This window comes from Oncorhynchus masou, chromosome 31, assembly GCF_036934945.1.
Source record: "Oncorhynchus masou masou isolate Uvic2021 chromosome 31, UVic_Omas_1.1, whole genome shotgun sequence".
In the NCBI taxonomy this organism is placed as follows: domain Eukaryota; kingdom Metazoa; phylum Chordata; class Actinopteri; order Salmoniformes; family Salmonidae; genus Oncorhynchus; species Oncorhynchus masou.
In genome coordinates, this window is record NC_088242.1 from 49,552,058 (window position 1) to 49,568,179 (window position 16,122).

The 16,122-nt window shown below is 45.0% G+C and overlaps 1 pseudogene; it reads right to left on the minus strand.

Moving 5' to 3' along the window:
- Nucleotides 1-1,550: 1,550 nt before the first annotated feature.
- Nucleotides 1,551-16,028, minus strand: LOC135525216 (histidine ammonia-lyase-like; annotated as a pseudogene).
- Between the last annotated feature and the right edge of the window lie 94 nt (nucleotides 16,029-16,122).

Below are 16,122 nucleotides of genomic sequence, written 5' to 3' on the forward strand. Positions count from 1 at the left end.
GATGTCAGCACAATACAAGGGTATTTATTTTTTCAGCAAACATTAGCTATGTCAACTTCAGTCTAGCTATCTGAGGTGGAGATCACAAAGCATGGCAAAAACAAATCTTTCAGCCAAATGTATTAATTGACTATCTGAGGTGGAAGCTAGCTAGCTATCTAATAACAGGGCTACACTTAGAAACTGTCTTGCCATTTTAGTTGCAGTTGAGTTGCTTGCTAGTTGCTGGAGGTGACACACAAAGTGGCGCTGACCACAGCTCAATAAACCCTGTTGACGATCAAAATACTAAATATAGAGATGTTTTCATGTTAATAAATGCACATGTTTGAGTACATCTCTTTGCTTAGCTTCACTTCCTAACGTGCTTCCATTCCCCTTTAAAGCTGCTCTATGGATTGTAAATACTGTACTGTGTGTGAGAGAGAGAGGGTCCCTTATGAAAAAAGATTGCAGTCAGAGTATCGCTCCAGTTGAAATGCACTATAACTGCAATATGCTGCAAATACTGTGTCCAAAATAACCTTTTTTTACAACAGTAATTTTGCAGTATAACTGCAGTTCAAAAAACCACAGTTGACTGCAGTTACTGCACTTTTAATGCAGTTTCAAAACTGCAATCTTTTTTTTGTAATGGGTGTCTTTATTTAGTATGGTCAGGGCGTGAGTTGGGGTGGGCAGTCTGTTTGTTTCTATGTTTTTTCTAGTTCTGTGTTTGGCCTGATATGGTTCTCAATCAGAGGCAGCTGTTTATCGTTGTCCCTGATTGAGAACCATATTTAGGTAGCCTGGGTTTCACTGTTGGTGGTTGGGTGTTTGTTTCCGTGTCTGTGTTTGTCACCACACGGTACTGTTTCGGTTTTCGTTCATGTTCACATTTATTGTTTTGTATTTGTATTACAAATCTACTGTCTAGCCTCAATCAATGCAGGAGTTATCCGACAACTCCTTATTCAAAACTAATATAGAATAAATTATTATTATTGCAGTGGCTGGGGTTGCGGAAGGAAGAAAACATTTATCTGAAATACAGAGAGACAATACATTTAGACAAAGATGATATTGATATGGATGATATTAACGATGATTTCACTCGAGTCGGACTCATTTCCATGGTGATGAGAAGGCAGTAGGAACTCCATCTTGTAATTAAGCAATAAGGCCCAAGGGGGTGTGGTAAAGGGCCAATATACCACGGCTAATGGCTGTTCTTATGCACAACGCGGAGTGCTAGGACACAGCCCTTAACCCTGGTATATTGTCCATATATCACAAACCCCTGAGGTGCCTTATTGCTATAATAAACTGGTTACCAACATAATTAGAGCAGTAAAAATAAATGTATACCACGGCTTTCAGGATATTAGCATTCAGGGCTCGAACCACTCCGTTTATACTGTAACTCTCAATGTATGTCTGTGCCACGTTCCACACCTGGAAAATTACATCAAATACACAATCCTGGTTAAAAGCGTTCTGCAATATGACCGTCTTTATATTTATTGAATAAATATAGGCTCAGAGTGACATCTATAATGACCATACACTTGCCTTCTGGTCTAGAAGAAGATGATGGACAGCATCAATGTCTGGTGACATGAACCTATCCTTGATCCAGGGCCTGAGAAGAGGGAAGAGACAGAGAGGGTGAGGAGACGATGTGGGAGACAGAGGGTGAGGAGAGGACGGGGGAGTCAGAGGGTCGAGTAGAAGAGATGGAGGCAGAGGGTGGGGGAGAAGAGGTCGGAGAATTGATGGGAGGAGAAGAGACAGAAGGCAGAGGGTTTAGGAGAAGAGGGGGACGCAGGAAGGGGGAGTAAGGAGGCAGAGAATGATGAGAAGAGGGGTCACAGGAAGAAGAGGGACATTGGATAAATATTAACCAATGTGCTCAATAATTTCAGGGGACTGAGATGTGCATTACAGTGTGTACACACTGGCCTGATCTGTTTGACTTACTTTGGTTACACTGCATACAAGGTCATAGACCTTCTCCAATGGTGTTGTGGTAAGCATGGGGTGGAAGAACTCGATGCCCTGGCAGGCAGCTCCATAGCAAGAACTGTAGGGGGAGGTAGAGGGACAATTTATAGACCATTCTACATAGAATAACACATCAATAACACATTTTTTTCTTGATTGGATGAGTATCATCCGGAAGGGTATTGAACCTGTTATTATACAGGATCAAATGTATTACAATTCCTATTTCATTTCGTATTAATGGTCAACGCACAGAAATATACCAAAATATGAAACAAAAAAAAGTATTTTAACGCCGTAATTGTTTCTGTTTGTATGAACTCCGCTACTGCTGTTGTCAGAGTCACTGTAAAGTTACATACTGAGAATATCCACTGTCAGTAGAAGTAAGCCTAGGACATTTTCAAAGTAACTGGATCAATGTTTCCCAATTCAGACTAAGCTGAGCAACCCTTCAACTACGTAAACATCAGTATGAGCCACATTAGCTTCCAGTTGTTTGCTGCTCACTATAACGTTTTGGTTTTGAATGGGTGATCAATTTGATACTCACAGCTCGTGGCGGGAAAACTATTCAACAATTAATTGAAACCTTGTGCAGACATGCCCCAGCCCAGACTAGAACCAATTAAAATATGTCCTTATTTTTGCTGCTTGTATATGGCACACCCTGATTTGTTTCACCTGTCTTTGTGCTTGTCTCCACCCCCTCCAGGTGTCGCCCATCTTCCCCCGTGTATTTATACCCGTGTTCTCTGTTTGTCGAGCCTACCAGCAGTTTTCCCCTTGCACAGGTCTGTTTCTAGTTACTGTTTTCCAGGTTTTGAGCATTCTGTCTTCCCTGACCCTGCCTCCTGTCCTGTACCTTGTTCCATCGCACTGGATAACTGACCTCTGCCTACTCTGACCCTGAGACTGCCTGCCATTCTCTACCGTTTGGACTCTGATCTGAATTACCAACAACTGCCTGCCCTTGACCTGCTCTAGTAGTAAACATTTGTAACTGGGTCTTCCCTAAAACGTGATAGTATAATTTCAAATCAAAAGTGCTGGAGTACAGAGCCAAAACAAAACATGTGTCACTGTCCTAAAACATTTGGAGCTCACTGTATTAATCTTAACTTTGGCAGCTGTGTGGTTAAGAAGAAAGGCATATACTACATTTGAAGTCAGAGGTTTACATACACCTTAGCCAAATACATTTAAACTCAGTTTTTCACAATTCCTGACATTTAATCCTTGTAAACATTCCCTGTTTTAGGTCAGTTAGGATCACCACTTTATGTTAAGAATGTGAAATGTCAGAATAATAGTAGAGAGAATTACTTATTTCAGCTTTTATTTATTTCATCACATTCCCAGTGGGTCAGAAGTTTACATACACTCAATTAGTATTTGGTAGCATTGCCTTTAAATTGTTTAACTTGGGTCAAAAGTTTTGGGTAGCCTTCCACAAGCTTCCCACAATAAGTTGGGTGAAATTTGGCCCATTCCTCCTGACAGAGCTGGTGTAACTGAGTAAGGTTTGTAGGCCTCCTTGCTCTCACACGCTTTTTCAGTGCATCAATATATCCACATCATTTTCCCGCCTCATGATGCCATCTATTTTGTGAAGTGCACCAGTCCCTCCTGCAGCAAAGCACCCCCACAACATAATGCTGCCAAGCCCATGCTTCATGGTTGGGATGGTGTTCTTCGGCTTGCAAGCCACCCCATTTTCCTCCAAACATAACAATGGTCATTATGGCCAAACAGTTCTACTTTTGTTTCATTAGACCAGAGGACAATTCTCCAAAATGTACAATCTTAGTCCGTAGTCTGGCTAATTTTATGGCGGTTTTGGAGCAGTGGCTTACTTGCTGAGCGGCCTTTCAGGTTATGTCGATATAGGACTCGTTTTACTGTGGATATAGACACTTTTGTACCTGTTTCCTCCAGCATCTTCACAAGGTCCTTTGCTGTTGTTCTGGGATTGATTTGCACTTTTCGCACCAAAGTACGTTCATCTCTAGGAGACAGAACGCATCTCCTTCCTGAGCAGTATGATGGCTGCGTGGTCCCATGGTGTTTATACTTGCATACTATTGTTTGTACAGATGAACAGGGTACATTCTGGCATTTGGAAATTGCTCCCAAGGATGAACCATACTTGTGGAGGTCTACAATTTGTTTTCTGAGGTCTTGGCTGATTTCTTTTGATTTTCCCATGATGTCATTCAAAGAGGCACTGAGTTTGAAGGTAGGCCTTGAAAACATCCACAGGTACACCTCCAATTGACTCAAATGATGTCAATTAGCATATCAGAAGCTTCTAAGCCATGACATCATTTTCTGGAATTTTACAAGCTGTTTAAAGGCACAGTCAACTTAGTGTATGTAAACTTCTGACCCACTGGAATTGTGATAGTGAATTATAAGTTAAATAATCTGTCTGTAAACAATTGTTGGAAAAATTACTTGTGTCATTGTCACGAATTCTGCCGAAGTCGTTGCCTCTCCTTGTTCGGGCGTGCTCGGCGTTCGACGTCACCGGTCTTCTAGCCATCATTAATCCTTTTTTCATTTTCCATTGGTTTTGTCTTGTCTTCCCACACACCTGTTTTCAATCCCATTCATTAGCTGTTGCGTATTTAACCCTCTGTTTCCCCTCATGTCTTTGTCAGAGATTGTTTTATTGTCAGTGTAGTGTGATGTTGTATAGGTGCACGTCGGGTCCTCGTACCCATGTTTGTTTGTTTGTTTATGTACATTTATTGTTATGGAGCATACTCCGTGAACTTTATTAAAAGACTCCATTTTACACTCCATTTGACTCTCCTGCACCTGACTTCCCTGCCACCTATTACACCTATGCCTGACAGAATCTCTGACCAAATATATGAAGTCAGCAGGAGAGGACACTATGCCCATGGAGCTGGAGGAACGCGTTCAGGAACAAGCGAGGGAGCTTGACGTTATCAGCTCCGTCATGGATCACATTGTCCAGAAAATGGATCGTTGGGAGAGACAGGGAGTTTCTCCAGTGCCACCACCACAACAACCGGAATCTCCCGTGAACGTTTTTTCCTCTCCGGAATCGAAGATTCATTTATCACTACCCACGAGATACAACGGAGATACTGCCGGTTGCCAGGGTTTCCTCCTTAAGCTGAACTTATATCTAGCCACGGCCTCCCCAGTACCATCTGACCGTGAGAAGAGTTACGCCCTCGTCTCATGCCTCACCGGGAAAGCCCTGGAATGGGCCAGCGCTGTGTGTAGTAGTGAGGATGCGGCGTTGGACCATTTTGAGGAGTTCACCCGCCAATTCCGGATAGTATTCGATCATCCACCTGAAGGCAAAGCAGCGGGTGAGCTCCTCTATCATCTGAGGCAGGAGACGAGGAGTGCACAGGAGTTTGCTTTGGAGTTTAGGACCTTGGCTGCCGGCGCTGGATGGAGCGACAGGGCCCTGATCGACCATTACCGTTGTAGTCTATGCGAGGACGTCCGTCGGGAGCTGGCCTGTAGAGACACCACCCTCACCTTCGACTAGCTGGTGGACATGTCCATCAAGCTGGACAACATGCTGGCTACTCGTGGACGTCGAGATCGGGGTCTGGTTGTTCCATCCTCCCGCACCCTCTCTCCCGAACCTATGGAATTAGGAGGGATGGTGCGCAGGGAGACCGGAGGGGGTTCCCGCTCGAGCACCATTCATGGTTGCAGAGGGCACACTGCTGGTCGGTGCCGGGTTGGTTCCTCTGGGAATAGAGAAGGCAGGCAGGGCATTCCGGCTTCACCCCAGGTGAGTAGGCACCATTCTCATCCAGAGCCCTCTGCAGCACTAATGTTTGTCTCTGTCTCTTTTCCTGATTTTTTCACTGCATTCCCAGTATAAGGAGCTAGTAGATTCAGGTGCGGCTGGGAATTTCATTAATAAAAGTCTAGCTCATAGTTTAGGGATCCCTATTGTTCCTGTGGATATGCCTTTCTCTATTCATGCCTTAGATAGTCAAACATTAGGGTCAGGGTTTATCAGGGAGGTAACCGCACCTTTGTGTATGATAACGCAGGAGGGTCACAAGGAGAAGATTAGTCTTTTCCTTATTGATTCTCCTGCGTATTCTGTGGTGCTAGGCCTACCCTGGTTAGTTTGCCATAACCCCACTGTTTCTTGGCCACAGAGGGCTCTCACGGGGTGGTCGCGAGAATGTTCAGGTAGGTGTTTAGAGGTTTCCGTTGGTGCTACTACGGTGGAAAGTCCAGACCAGGTCTCCACCGTGCGCATTCCCCCCGAATATGTCGATTTGGCTCTCGCCTTCTGTAAAAAGGCAGCGACTCAATTACCACCCCATCGATGGGGGATTGTGCGATAGATCTCTTGGTAGACGCTGCTTATCCCAAGAGTCACGTGTATCCCCTGTCGCAAGCGGAGACAGAGGCTCTGGAAACATATGTCTCTGAATCCCTGCATCAGGGGTTCATTCAGCCATCCATTTCACCAGTCTCTTCGAGTTTCTTTTTTGTGAAAAAAAAGGATGGCGGTTTACGCCCGTGCATTGATTATTGAGGTCTTAATAAAATCACAGTGAAATATAGTTACCCGCTACCTCTGATCAATACGGTTATTGAGTTAATGCACAGGGCACGTTTTTTCACAAAATTGGATCTCAGGAGTGCGTACAATCTGGTGCGTATTCGGAAGGGTGATGAATGAAAGACGGCATTTAGCACCACCTCAGGTCATTATGAGTACCTTGTCATGCCATATGGGTTGATGAATGCTCCATCAGTTTTCCAATCATTTGTAGTTGAGATCTTCAGGGACCTGCACGGGCAGGGTGTAGTGGTGTATATCGATGATAATCTGATATACTCTGCTACACGCGCCGAGCATGTGTCCCTGGTGCGCAGGGTGCTTGATCGCCTGTTGGAGCATGATCTATATGTCAAGGCTGAGAAATGCTTGTTCTTCCAACAATCCATCTCCTTCCTAGGGCATCGGATTTCCATTTCAGGAGTGGAGATGGAGAGCGACCGCATTACAGCCGTGTGTAATTGGCCGACTCCAACCACGGTAAAGGAGTTGCAGTGTTTTTTGGGGTTTTCCAATTATTACCGGAGGTTTATCCGGGGTTTTGGTCAGGTGGCAGCTCCCATTACCTCACTGCTAAAGGGGGGCCCGGTGCGCTTGCAGTGATCAGCTGAGGCGAACAGGGCTTTTGAGCACCTGAAGACTCTGTTTACCTCGGTGCCTGTGCTGGCTCATCCGGATCCCTCTTTGCCATTCATAGTGGAGGTGGACTCATCCGAAGCTGGGATAGGAGCAGTGCTATCTCAGCGTTCGGGTACGCCACTGAAGCTTCGCCCCTGTGCTTTCTTTTCGAAGAAGCTCAGCCCGGCGGAGCGAAACTATGATGTAGGGAACCGAGAGCTGTTAGCTGTCGTAGAAGCTTTGAAGGTGTGGAGGCATTGGCTTGAGTGGGCTAAACACCCTTTTCTCATCTGGACTGACCACCGCAATCTGGAGTACATCCGGCAGGCGAAGAGATTGAATCCTCGCCAGGCAAGGTGGGCCATGTTTTTCACTCGTTTTGTGTTTACTCTTTCTTACAGACCAGGCTCCCAGAACGTTAAGGCAGACGCATTGTCTCGGCTGTATGACACAGAGGAGCGGTCCATGGATCCCACTCCCATACTCCCAGCTTCGTGTCTGGTGGCGCCTGTAATGTGGGAGCTGGACGCGGACATTGAGCGGGTGTCACGTGCAGAGCCTTCTCCCCCTGAGTGTCCAGCTGGTCGTCTGTACGTTCCGTCTTGCTGTCCGCGACCGATTGATATATTGGGCTCACACGTCACCCTCCTCTGGTCATCCTGGGATAGGTCAGACGATGCGCTGTCTTGAAGGGAGGTACTGGTGGCCCACTTTAGCTAAGGACATGAGGATTTATGTTTCTTCCTCCTCGGTGTGCGCCCAGTGCAAGGCTCCTAGACACCTGCCCAGAGGTAAGCTACAACCTCTACCCGTTCCTCAACGGCCGTGGTCGCACCTGTCGGTGGATTTTTTACTGTCTTCCACCTTCACAGGGTTACACCACGATCCTGGTTGTTGTGGATCGGTTTTCTAAGTCCTGTCGTCTTCTCCCTTTGCCCGGTCTCCCTACGGCCTTACGAGCTGCAGAGGCCCTGTTTACACGTTTTCCGGCACTATGGGGTGCCTGAGGATATAGTGTCTGATCGGGGTCCCCAGTCCACATCAAGGGTCTGGAAGGCGTTCATGGAGCGTCTGGGGATCTCGGTTAGTCTTACCTCAGGTTTTCACCCAGAGAGTAATGGGCAGGTGGAGAGAGTTAACCAGGATGTGGGTAGGTTTCTGCGGTCTTATTGCCAGGATCGGCCGGGGGAGTGGGCGAAGTTCGTGCCCTGGGCAGAGATGGCTCAGAAATCGCTACGTCACTCCTCCACTAACCTTACTCCCTTTCAATGTGTATTAGGGTATCAGCCGGTTCTGGCTCCTTGGCATCAGAGCCAGACCGAGGCCCCTGCGGTGGACAATTGGTTTCGGCACGCTGAGGAAACCTGGGAGGCAGCCCACGTCCACCTTCAGCGTGCCATAAGGCGCCAGAAAATTGGCGCAGACCGTCGCCGCAGTGAGGCCCCAGTGTTCGCACCAGGGGACAGGGTCTGGCTCTCGACCCGAAACCTGCCCCTTCGCCTGCTCTGCCGGAAGCTGGGTCCGCTGTTTGTGGAACCGTTTAAAGTCCTGAGGAGAGTGAACGAGGTTTGCTATAGGTTACAACTACCCACTCATTACCGTATTAACCCCTCGTTCCATGTGTCTCTCCTCAGGCCGATGGTGGCTGGCCCGCTCCAGGAGCCTGAAGTGCGTGATGTTCCTCCACCTCCTCTAGACATCGAGGGGGTTCCGGCGTACTCTGTTCGATCCATTTTGGATTTGAGATGTCGGGCGAGGGGCCTTCAGTACCTCGTGGACTGGGAGGGGTACGGGCCGGAGGAGAGATGCTGGGTTCCGGTGGAGGACGTGTTAGATCCTTCCATGTTATCAGAATTCCACCGTCTCCATCCGGATCGCCCTGCACCTTGCCCTCCGGGTCGTCCCCGAGGCCGGCGTCGGGGGGGGGGTACTGTCATGACTTCTGCCGAAGTCGTTGCCTCTCCTTGTTCGGGCAATGCTCGGTGTTCGACACGTCACCGGTCTTCTAGCCATCATTGATCCTTTTTTCATTTTCCATTGGTTTTGGCTTGTCTTCCCACACACCTGTTTTCAATCCCATTCATTAGTTGTTGTGTATTTAACCCTCTGTTTCCCCTCATGTCTTTGTCAGAGATTGTTTTATTGTCAGTGTAGTGTGATGTTGTATAGGTGCGTGTCGGGTCCTCGTACCCATGTTTGTTTATGTACATTTAGTGTTATGGAGCATACTCCGTGCACTTTATTAAAAGACTCCATTTTACACTCCATTTGACTCTCCTGCGCCTGACTTCCCTGCCACCTATTACACCTATGCCTGACAGTCATGCACAAAGTAGATGTCCTAACCGACTTGCCAAAACTATAGTTTGTTAACAAGACATTTGTGGAGTGGTTGAAAAACGGGTTTTAATGACTCCAACCTAAGTGTATGTAAACTTCCGACTTCAACTGTATGTCCTATATCGTCTCACTTAGTTTTAAAACGCAGAAAAACTCAGAACTTGGTCCACCAGAATCCTTTGATGCCTTTACTGGGTAAAGGAAGGAAGTTCCCTCCAGAGATGGTCTCCCCTCTCTCTGCAAACACTATTTGATTCAGACATTAGGGTTAAAACTAACACTGAAGGTATGAATTGTCAAATTTGGTTTGGGGAATAGTTGGTGAATAGCTCACACACACAGTGAAGGGCACAGGGTTGGCAGAGGCGCTGTTGATCTCTGTATTGATAATTTTCTGGGCAAAGTCTATTGTGTTATTGACAATATTCTGGACCTGGGATGCAAGAAGAGAATACAGACGAGGTTGAGTGAGAATGGTTGAACCATTGAAATAAAATGGGTTATGTCCATTCTAGTCATTCTATTTCCATTGGTTGAACTCTGACCCCATGTTAAGTCACCTGAGGAGTATAGTGTTGTCATCCTGGACTCCAGAACCGACGGCTCTCTGCATAGAGAAAGACGAAGAAACATATGACTTTATTGTCCAATGATTACTTTATCCCAACTCCTCTAAAAGACACACATGGGCGCACAAACACAAACACAGGCACACACACACAGATTGGAGAGGTTGGAGCAGAGGGTCTACCGTAGTACAGCACCCTAAACCATTCACTCACCTGCGATCTCTGAGGGGTGATGGTCTGAGTCCAGTAGGGTGCGGAACCTCCTGGCTATTTCTATCTGTCCTGGATGGCACCACAGGGCGTGGATATCTGGAATGATGGAGGACTGAGTTAGCATAGCATAAGATAATCAGTCTCTATCATGATGTTTTAGATCGGCTGTTGTGGTTGTCAGTTGGTAAGAGCGTTAGAAATGCCAAAGTTGTGGGTTTATGTCCCGCAGTGATTACTTACACACACGAAGGGCTAGATTATATAGATCCATGCTAACCGACATCCACATAGTGGTTGTTTTGGCGGTGTCGGAGGTGGAACTGCACTAGAGCTGTCAAATCCACAATTCTTGCATTACCTTATCGCGGACACTGCTATTAGATGCAACAAAACAACACCCAACTTTATATCCAACAAATCCCATGCAGCCAGGTCAGAATTTAATGCAGCCACATTAAAAGTTCCAAAATTTGTGATGTTCTATTGTCTACACCTCGATTAGACTGATATATAAATCCTCCTATTAAAATGAACATGGAAACATGCATTATTTAATCAATACCTCTAACGAGGTAGGGATGATAAGGAAGAGAGTGGTGACACACAAGAGCAGACTCAACGATTTCACAGCTCATACCACAGTGACACCCTCAACACTGCCGAAACATACGCTATACGGATGTAGACCATTGTTGGTTCTGATTGATTCGTGGTCTAAAAATGTATGCACTAGGGTTGAATGGTGCAAACCCGATTACTGATATTTACCAAGATTTACCACCTAAAACCACACCCTTTTCCCAGGGTAACTGTGAGAAACCAGTAAATTATAATAAATGATTTATATTAACAGCATGACATGAACGTGAGATCTTGCATGGAGCCCCAGACCGAGGGTGATTGACCGTCATCTTGAACTCTTCCATTTTCTAATAATTGCGCCAACAGTTGTTGCCTTCTCACCAAGCTGCTTGCCTATTGTCCTGTAGCCCATCCCAGACTTGTGCAGGTCTACAACTTTACCCCTGATGTCCTTACACAGCTCTCTAGTCTTGGCCATTGTGGAGAGGTTGGAGTCTGTTTGATTGAGTGTGTGGACAGGTGTCTTTTATACAGGTAACGAGTTCAAACAGGTGCAGTTAATACAGGTAATGAGTGGAGAACAGGAGGGCTTCTTGAAGAAAAACTAACAGGTCTGCGAGAGCCGGAATGGAATTCTTACTGGTTGGTAGGTGATCAAATACTTATGTCATGCAATAAAATGCAAATGAATTACTTAAAAATCATACAATGTGATTTTCTGGATTTTTGTTTTAGATTCCGTCTCTCACAGTTGAAGTGTACCTATGATAAAAATTAGACCTCTACATGCTTTGTAAGTAGGGAAACCTGCAAAATCGTCAGTGTTTCAAATACTTGTTCTCCCCACTGTATGCATGTCCTAGCCTACCTCTTTCAGGTAATACATTCAATGCAGTATTAGCCTTATAATTAGCTAATGAATGATGGGTTACGCATAATAAGCTTCTACCTTACAGTCTCTGTCTCTTGCGCAATACGCACGCACCTGTGATCTGCTGGCCTCTCTCTTCAAAAAAAAACACTCCTTAGCTCTTGGAGTCCCATTCAGGAAAAGCTAGACTCGAATAGCTTGCTGTACCTTCTTTTTTTTAGCATTTCTTATACCAATAGATTATTTGAAAAGGGACGCAAGCTCTTGTTTTCTGAACGTTAAAGACAGCAGCCAACAGAACTCAAGGTAGTTTGAAAGAAGAGTGAACGTGCGATGGCGGTAGACTATAGCAGTTATTTATTCAGACCCATTCAATCTTCGTGAAGAGAAGTGAAAGCCGTCTGCATCTCATTCTAGTCATATTTTATTTACGCACATCATTAGAATGATCAAGATAAGGACAACAAAACGTATTTAATTTAACTGTTGAAAGCGAAGAAGGAATTGAGCAACAATAGAGAGAGAAAGGAGGCAGGCTATAATAACATTAATTTTACAAATAGGCCCCATTTCAAATTCAAATGTAATTTGCTAGCCTAAACTTGTAGCTTTGTAGGCCGCATGTGCTGCACCAGAATCACATGTTCTCTCAGCTTTATCATGGTTTGTACAAGGTGCATAGTTCCAGTTCATATAATACAGTATAAAACAGTAATACAACAGTAAAAACAGTAATATTACTGTAATACATTACAGTAATACAGTTCACACTCAAAAAGATTAGCCTACTGGAGCTAGTTTCATTTATTTACCCAAGAGAGCATAGAGCTAGCTAAATCTATGGGCTTTTATGTTTTTCTATCGTGGGTCATGTGCAGTAGCCTATAAGGCTAGTATAAAGGCACAGTCACAGTTTGTGTTTTTTTGGGCTTGTGCTCATAAAATGTCTTTAATGTAGGGCTCATAAAATGTATTTCATGCATCATGCTCAGGTAGCATCAAGCTTGAATGTCCGATCAAAGCTCTAATCAAATCCAGACATAGGTCTATTTATATGCTTTGGAATGACATTTCTGGTTTTGGCAGGAAATTCTGGGTTACCCAGGAGAAGAGTGATCTATTCTCGGGATGGAACATTTGTAAAATACATGGAAAATATTCAACCGTAGTATTCACTCACTGTATTCACTGGTCCGATTTAGCATCTCAGCAGGGCTAACTGTAACCATAACTCTCGATTTAACCCTAACCCTCAATGCTCAAAGCTGTCGAAGGCCTTAGAGGTCCCCTTGAGCACTTCCAGGGTGATAGCAGCGATGATGTCCGCCTGCCTGGCGATGGCCAGCAAGTCTTGTGTTTCTTTGATTCCTCTTGTGCCACTGACCCTGTTCTGTAATGCCAATTGTGACAACTGTAATATACATTGTTTGTCATGTAATTTCTAATGTCTGTTGTGACTATAATGCCTTTTTTGTGGACCCCTAGTGGTCATAAGCCATCAGCTAATGGCGATCCAAAGAATAAAGAGGGATAGAGAGGAGTGGAGCCATAAGAAAGGAGCAGTGAGTGAACCACATAGCTCAATACAGAGTAACATGGGAGTAACATGTTGTAAAACATGGGAATGTTGTACAGAGTGACATGGGAATGTTGTAAAACATGGGAATGTTGTACAGAGTAACATGGGAATGGGTAGAGTTGACTTGAAGAGAGTACACTGATCCAACACACTGATCCAAGACACACCTGTGTACTATTGACAAGTCAAACATTGGTGTATTATCCCATCAACAAACCAAGCCGGAGTTAGAGACCCATGTTTGGGGGCATCAAAGACAGAGGAGGCTGGTGGGAGGAGCTAATGGAGGACGGGCTCATTGTAATGACTGGAGTGGAATAAATGGAACAGAGTCAAACAGAGACCGGAAAACAGCTTCTATCTCCGGGCCATCAGACTGTTAAATAGCCATCACTAGCACATTAGAGGCTGCTGCCTTTGTACATAGACTTGAAATCACTGGCCACTTTAATAAATGGAGCAAATCAAATTGTATTTGTCACATGCTTACTTACAAGCCACTAACCAACACTGCAGTTTTGAGAAAATACAAAAAAAGTAAGAGATAAGAATAACAAATAATTAAAGAGCTGCAGTAAATAACAATAGCGGGGCTATATACAGGGGGTACCGGTACAGAGTCAATGTCAATGTGCGGGGGCACCGGTGCCGAGGTAATGGAGGTAATATGTACATGTAGGTAGAGTTATTAAAGTGACTATGCGTGCTTCCTGCTTTAATTTTTTCTTGAAAGCAGGAATCAGGAGGATAGAATTATGATCAGATTTGCCAAATGGAGGGCGAGGGAGAGCTTTTTATGCGTCTCTGTGTGTGGAGTAAAGGTGGTCTAGAGTTTCTTTCCCTCTGGTTGCACATTTAACATGCTGATAGAAATTTGGCAAAACTGATTTAAGTTTCCCTGCATTAAAGTCCTCGGCTACTAGGAGCGACGCATCTGGGTGAGCGTTTTCTTGTTTGCTTATGGCGGAATACAGCTCATTCATTGCTGTCTTGGTGCCAGCCTCTGACTGTGGTGGTATGTAACACAGCTACAAAGAATACAGATAAACTTTCTCGGTAGGTAGTGTGGTCTACAGCTTATCATGAGATACTCTACCTCAGGCGAGCAATAGCTCAAGACATCCTTAGATATCGTTCACCAGCTATTATTTACAAAAATACATAGTCCGCCGCACCTTGTCTTACCAGACACCGCTGTTCTATCAAGTCGGTACATCGTATAACCAGCCAGCTGTATGTTGATATTGTCGTCGTTCAGCCACGACTCTGTGAAGCATAAGATGTTACAGTTTTTAATGTCCCGTGGGTAGTTTAATCTTCCGCGTAACTTGCCGATTTTATTCTCCAAGGATTGCACGTTTGATAGCAGAATGGAGGGAAGTAAGGGTTTATTCGATCGCCTACAAATTCTCAGAAGGCAGCCAGCCCTTCGGCCCCTCTTTCTCTGCCTCCTTTTCACACAGATAACGGGGATCTGGGCCTGTTCCCAAGGAAGCAGTATATCCTTCGTATTGGGCTCGTCAGAGTCATGAAAGGGAAAAAAATATAAATAATAAACTAGAAAATAAACTAGAAAAACCCACACAATCGGCTGGGGGCATGTGAAAGTCTGCCTTCTTCTTCGGCGCCATCTTACAGTGATGTGGCTTACATATGTAGCGTTGGCTCATCTACACTTGGGTGACCATATCTTGCCTTCTCCCAGAGTCAAATGAGAGAGGGGGGCCAGATCTCCACTGGCACCAACTGTCCCCTTCTCAGGGACGAAGGACAGGCAGAACACTACGAGGACAAACAATCAGAGATGTTAGTGACAGACCCCACTCAACAAAGTTTGTTTTATTCAATGGCATAATCTACAAAGATCCTTCTCTGACCCATTTAACGGAACCAGCGGAACCAAAATAACTAAAGGAACCAACAGAACCAATAGAGCCAATCAAACCAAAAAAACGAATAGTGTTACAAATTCTAACAGTGGTGAGTGGAGGAGTCAAGCGCAGAGAGCAGGTAATTCAGTTCGTGGATATTTTATTCCATAGACTGTGGAGCCACGACATGCAAAACACCAGGGCGCATAAAACAACACGTCCCAAAATATAACGGACTAAAACTGTCCGGAAAAATACTGAATACACTCATACACCAGATAACAGGAAAACAAGCCCGCACAAATACCCAGCGGGCCTAGTGCCCTTAAATAGCCTACAAACAAACACTAACTAACTCAAAACAGGTGTACCCAATTACCCAATAAACAGAAACAAACGGAAAGGGAATCGATGGCAGCTAATAGGCCGGCGACGACGACCGCCGAGCGCCGCCCGAACAGGAAGAGGCACCATCTTCGGCGATATTCGTGACAAATAGAACCAATGTATTGAACCAATGGAACCAAAATAACTAATAGAACCAATGGAACCAATAGAATCAATGGAACCCAAATATCTAATGAAACAAACAGCACCAATAGAAACAATGGAAGTAATGGAACCAAAATAACTAATGGAACCAACAGAACCAATAAAACCAATGGAACCAATGAAATGTAGGCTACCCCTGAGGTCAGACTGGGATGAAAGTCAGGGTTAAGGAGTTTACCATTGAAGGCCTGGATCATTCTATGCAGGGTTTCCAGGGAGATTCCACTGTATCCTTTATAGCAAGGAAATGAATCCTCAGAGCCAACAACATCCTGGTCCTCTCTGGGTTAAGTGGGTTGCCCACACATAAACACCAGAGTGGAATGGGGAAGTTTAAAATCACTGATGTTCTGTCCATGGTATAG